The sequence below is a fragment of the Pseudorasbora parva genome, chromosome 2 (assembly GCF_024679245.1).
Source record: "Pseudorasbora parva isolate DD20220531a chromosome 2, ASM2467924v1, whole genome shotgun sequence".
In the NCBI taxonomy this organism is placed as follows: Eukaryota; Metazoa; Chordata; class Actinopteri; order Cypriniformes; family Gobionidae; genus Pseudorasbora; species Pseudorasbora parva.
In genome coordinates this window covers 15,980,220-15,986,739 of record NC_090173.1, presented here as the reverse complement: position 1 = coordinate 15,986,739, position 6,520 = coordinate 15,980,220, and the positions used below count along the sequence as shown (strand labels likewise).

Sequence of the window (6,520 nt, the reverse complement as noted above, 5' to 3'; positions counted from 1 at the left end):
TTTGAGTCCTTTTGAATGATTTGAGAAAAAAATATATTGTTTTTCATAATTTATTATTTTATATAGTCCTGCCGTTATAAATCAATGCTTAGAGGTGAAAATATTCCATTCAATTGTCTTGTAATATAATTTAGCTTCTCAAATCTTGTGTTGTGATCTGCATCAAACAAACAATAAAAAAATAAAAATAGATGGAGTCACATTGTAAGACATGTTGACTTCCCTATAAAGTATTTCAACTCAAATACTAAAATACATTTCAGTCAGTGAAGCATGACAGCACCTGCACAGTGAATTAAGAAACGAGAAAGTCATCTTGAAACAACATTTGCAAGTGTTGCTATTTTTAACAAAAATTAAAACTTCTCAGTAATTTAAATAAATTGAATGAATATTGACTGAAATCATTGCACTGTAAAAACTAAAAGTTACATGTATTAAATAAAAATGAGTTCATTGCACTTTAATATTACTAAAAGTTATATGGACACAATGACTGAAACTGAATGAGTTTTAGAAAATGTAAACTTCCTAGCATGATTATTTCCTAATAATTCTGCAAATTTACGTGATTATGTGATAATTGAGCAGTAGTGATGAACACCTGCTTTTAACAAGCAGAATCACTGAAAGAAAGAGAAACACAAGAACTACAAATTCAGCCACTGCTAAATCAACTGTAGATACAAAAAGGGTCATTAAACCTCAAAACACATGTTTTGGCCAAGACCAAAGAGCTGTCCAAAGACACTAGAGACAAAATTGTACACCTCCACAAGGCTGGTAAGGGCTATGGGGAAATTGCAAGCAGCTTGGTGAAAAAAAGGTCCACTGTTGGAGCAATCATTAGAAAATAGAAGAAGCTAAACATGACTGTCAATCTCCCTCAGACTGGGGCTCCATGCAAGATCTCACCTCGTGGGGTCTCAATGATCCTAAGAAAGGTGAGAAATCAGCCCAGAACTACACGGAAGGAGCTGGTCAACGACCTGAGAAGAGCCAGGGCCACTGTTTCCAAGGTTACTGTTGGTAATACACTAAGACGTCATGGTTTGAAATCATGCATGGCACGAAAGGCTCCCCTGCTTAAACCAGCACATGTCCAGGCCCGTCTTAAGTTTGCCAATGACCATTTGGATGATCCAGAGTCATGGGAGAAAGTCATGTGGTCAGATGAGACCAAAATGAACTTTTTTGTCATAATTCCACTAAACGTGTCTGGAGGAAGAAGAATGATGAGTACCATCCCAAGAACACCAACCCTACAGTGAAGCATGTGGGTGGTAGCATCATGCTCTGGGGATGTTTGTCTGCACATGGGACAGGGTGACTGCACTGTATTAAGGAGAGGATAACCGGGGCCATGTATTGCGAGATTTTGGGAAACAACCTCCTTCCCTCAGTTAGAGCATTGAAGATGGGTCTAGGCTGGGTCTTCCAACATGACAATGACCCGAAGCACACAGCCAGGATAACCAAGGAGTGGCTCTGTAAGAAGCATATCAAGGTTCTCTCATGGCCTAGCCAGTCTCCAGACCTAAACGCAATAGAGAATCTTTGGAGGGAGCTCAAACTTTGTGTTTCTCAGCGATAGGCCAGAAACCTGACTAATCTAGAGCAGTTCTGTGTGGAGGAGTGGGCCAAAATCCCTCCTGCAGTGTGTTGCAAACAAAGGCTACTGTACCAAATATTAACATTGATTTTCTCAGGTGTTCAAATACTTATTTGCAGCTGTAGCATACAAATAAATAGTTAAAAAAGCATATATTGTGATTTCTGGATTTAAACTTTTTTTTTTTTTTTTTTGATTATGTCTCTCACAGTGGACATGCACCTACGATGACAATTACAGACCCCTCCATAATTCGAAGTGGGAGAACTTGCAAAATAGCAGAGTGTTCAAATACTTATTTTCCTCACTGTATGTACAGTGCAGCCTGCACATCACTGAAAATACTACAAGTACTAATTTTACCAAGAAGTAAATTGGATATTTTTTGCACTTGTATGAACAATTTGGTTCTTCCGGGTTGAAAAGCAAAATTCACTAATCTTCTTCCTGACCAAAAGTGGTTATTTGTAATTGTAATTAATAGATTATATTCACTAACAATACCTTCTTTGCATAGATAAGACATTCTGAATTGTGTTTTTTAATATACATCATAGAAAAAAATAATAGACACACAGAGACATCAAGAATCAGCACATGGATCTATAAAACGGAGACACGCTTCATGCCGTAATGCATTCTAGGAGCCACCATAGTATAAAACGTCATGACTCCCAGCATGCATTGGGGCATGATGCATGTCATCATTGTTGAGATTCATGTGCTTATTTTTGATTTCTGCTTGTGTCTAATTTCCTACAATACATTTAAAAATCAAAATAGTGTCCATCCATTTCCATCTGTCTATTTGTCTATTGATAACAAATAACCACTTTTCTTCAGGGATAAGATTAGTGAATTATTCTACTTCAGGCAGGACCACTTAAGTCCAAAAATACCATAGACGAACCTTTTAGTCACCTTTTATTGGCGTGTCTTGCTAAAGTTACATTTGGCAATATTGCAATTCCCTGTCCTTACATTCATTTAAAATTAAACATTGAAGTTGGTGGTGCTATGTGTCGCTGTCAGTCGTCTACGCCAATATCCTATCCACCAATCACAGCGTTTCTCGGATGAAAACGCCTCTTTAGTGACTCCGCTCCATGCCTCTATCCACTATACAATTTTTGGTGTATGTGCTTTACGTAATCTGATTCAGGCCGAGACTAAAATGGACAGATTTCTTATTAAAAAAGCAAAACCTAATAATGATGCGAGTGTATTTACATCCACCACAAGTGCCCGGTCAGAAGTACATAACAGCGAAGCTAGAAGCAGCGAAGCTAGGAGCTACAGTAAAGCTAGCAGTATCAGTAGTGAGGTTATGAGTTACAACGAAGCTTAGAGCAGCGAAGCTATGAGCAGCGAAGCTAGGAGCTACAGTGAAGCTAGCAGTACCAGTAGCGAGGTTAGGAGTTACAACGAAGCTTAGAGCAGCGAAGCTATGAGCAGCGAAGCTAGGAGGTACATTGAAGCTAGGAGTTGCAGTGAAGATGGACAACGACATAAGGGAAGGACATACCAGGCTAGTTGGAAAGGAAAATTCTCCTGGATAGCTTATGACTCCACAAAATACAAAGTGTTGTAACATCTGCACTACAGCTAAAAACATGAATGTCCCTCTTCCATCATCAACCCACGACCAAGAATCTTTAAAAGCTTCCGTGCAAGATGGGTTTTCGAGCTGGTCTAAAGCACTCGAACGATTTAGATCACATGAAAAGGGTAATTTGCATCGCACTGCCGTTAGCATTATGGCAGCTACTAATGCAGGTGTTAATGTTGCTGCTTCGCTCTCTGCTGGTAAACAAAGGCAGATGGCTAATGCCAGAATCGCTTTGCTGGCTATTCTTTCTACTCTCCAGTTTCTTTCCTGTCAGGGAGTGGCCATTAGAGGAAAAACTGACCAAGAGTCCAATTGTATGCAGATGCTATATGTGCGTGCTAAAGATATCCCAGAGTTAAAGTCATGGCTGGCTCGTCAGGAGAACAAGTGGCTCTCTCATGACATCCTAAACAAGATGATTGAAATGATGGCTCATGATGTCTTGCGAAAGCTCATATCTGAAGTACAGTCTGCTGGGGTTTTCTCTGTAATTATGGACGAGACAACCGATATTACAGTCAAAGAACAAGTGTCTGTTTGCTTACGTTATGTGACTGAAAATCTGGAGACAGAAGAACGTTTCTTAGGATTTTATGAGACACCAAAAAACAACAGCAGACACACGTTTTCAGCTTTTAAAAGACGTTCTGATGAGATTTGCCCTGCCAGTCAATAAATGCAGAGGACAGTGCTATGACGGCGCATCAAATGTGTCGAGTAACCCCAGAGTGCAGTCTGGACGATGGGGCGGGGCGACACTTTAAGGCGGGGCGACACGTGTCGCTCCGCCTACACCCAATTTCATTGGTTTATAATATAGCGAATCTTATTGGCGTAGATGCTTGAGCATGCGCATTCCTTTATGTACGTCTTTAGAAATGATCTACCTACGAGCCACCTGCATCTGTGTGGGGAAACGACAAACATGCAGTAAAACTTCGGCTCTCGCTGTTGTTTTCGCTGCTTTTAAGGTGAGTTTAGTCCATAAAATCACACAAGTAATACACATTACTGTTCCTGACACTTTTCTTACCTTTAATTGAAACGATTCTATGTTATATTTACTTGATAGAAATGTAACGTTAGTGTCTTTGAAGAAGTAGATATGCAAAACAGAACTAACATTTTTTTAAAAGAGGTAATTTAGGCTAACTATTGTTTTTGAACGTTTAATCACATTTTATGTTTAGATGAGAGGTTTTGATAGTTATGTAAAGGTTTTGCTGATAAATTTGTCAATGGATGATAGCAATAAGCACATTTATTTAACCTAACGGACCTCGCAGAGTGCGAAAATCCTAGTAGTTGAAACCTGTTCTGGTCTCTCATGGTAAACAAATATGGATCAAATGTTCTGTGATTTCAGGGGCGACAGAAAAAACCTCTACAACAAAGGAAAGCTTTAATACATTTAATAATATGAATGTGCATTATTGAAAGTCACTAAACTACGAATACAGTTTGTACACAAACACAGTAGATAATGCTGTACATGTAGCATTTATATAGCATCTATCCATAAACTGTAAGGTTTGGCCTTACAGAAATACAGGTGGTGAACTGAAAAAGCTAATTAAATAAGTTAATATATTTTTTTTTCCCACAACATTTACCTGTATCACTTTGCATCTGTAAATTTCTTATGAAAATGATATATATATTTTATTACTCATTTTAAGACGGCTTTGACATCCAAATGTCAAACAGTATGTACAGTGACACTGAATGAACAATACTAAATTAGTACACCTAAAAAAAAATATATAAAAAAACATGCATTTTTTTTTCTTTTAAAACTGACATTTTAAACAATATTTTTTTGGCACTTTGACAAATTGTTCATTTTTATTTTTCTAGATTATTCCATGCTGATGGACTGCAGGTCCTATCTCAGAGGTCCTATGTACCGGTACGTATGTAAAATCTCAAACATGCACTAGTACCATTCAAAAGTTTGGGGTTATGTTTTTTTAATAGTTATTTATATAGCGCTTTACTGGGTACTCAAAGTGCTTTACATATGGAAGGGGGGAATCTCCTCCACCACTAATGTGCATCATCCACCTTGATGACACGACAACAGCCACATTGAACCAGAACACCCCAGCTTATTGTTGGAGATGAGACAATCAGTTCTCTTTGTCAAAATAGTATTTATTGATGTCTTGCTCTGGAAGCAGTCTCGTGCTAATATAATTACAGATCCTGCAACATCCATTTTTGGATTAAATCAATGCTTTGTTTATAATGAGGAGGATGTTTAAAGCTATGAAACTTGCAGAATGCAACAAATAACTTAATCACAACTACCTCAAGTGGCCACTGACTAATCCAACATTTTTTTATCTTCTTTCTTGTTTCAGATGCTGCCATAGAACGGCATGAGAAGGCAACGGTTTGGTAGAACTGAGGTTCCAATATAAGAGTGTGCACATGATGTCCCAGTAGACGGCGTGTAACTGTATTACACCAACTGAGTGGCAAAAACACTGAGTGGCAGGATTGGTGTTCAGCGTGAATGCTGCAAAAACAGCGCAACACCCAAAACACATCTGGGAAAGGGTTAGGTACAAATAGATACAGTTGACTGCACATTCAACAATAAATCAGAGCAATCTTTGTACAACCTTCCGAAAGCTACAGAAAGACAAACAAATAAATTGCTGCTATTCGCAGAAACAACCTGAATCCAGACATCAGAACATTTTATGTTAGATATGTAAAATTTTGGGCTAAAATCATATACTAGGTCATATACTGTATTGACAACTCGTAATATGACGATTATATAATCATCTGGATTTAGAGCTACCTAAACTGTATTTATTGTATTTGTTTAGCAGATAAAGTGTTCACAGGCTTTGCTTTATATATTTCCCCGGCATTGGAATCAGGTACATATAAATGTCTGAAAGTCCAATTCCTGGCCAAACACTGGTTCTTTGGCGAGTTGTAATAATCACTGTTGAATCCAAATACATTTAAATAATTTCAGGAAAAAAAGAAGCTTGTTTTGCTCCCATTTCTGCAATTTCTCTTATTAATGTCAGCCCTGCTCCAGGATGTTTTGCCACTCAGTCCAGCTGAGGGTCGTGTCCCAACGGGAAAGTGACATCAGCGCACACACTCAATTATAAGGAAAGAGACTGGCCTATTGCAAATCCAAGTTTACATTAAAGCTTTGTATTTTGAGTTAAAGTCTATTTGTGTCTGGATTTGCAAAATTTTATTTTTTGTGCAGTTAAGTTTATATATGCTCTCTGTACTTTTACTTTTGTTAACATCAATAAAAATCCCAA

The 6,520-nt window shown here is 37.9% G+C and overlaps 1 long non-coding RNA gene across 1 annotated transcript; it reads left to right on the top strand.

Moving 5' to 3' along the window:
• The first annotated feature begins 4,097 nt into the window (after window positions 1-4,097).
• Window positions 4,098-6,520, top strand: LOC137050928 (uncharacterized). The gene is made up of 3 exons (XR_010899912.1): window positions 4,098-4,192; window positions 5,079-5,130; window positions 5,585-6,520. It is a non-coding gene; the product is annotated as an uncharacterized lncRNA (long non-coding RNA).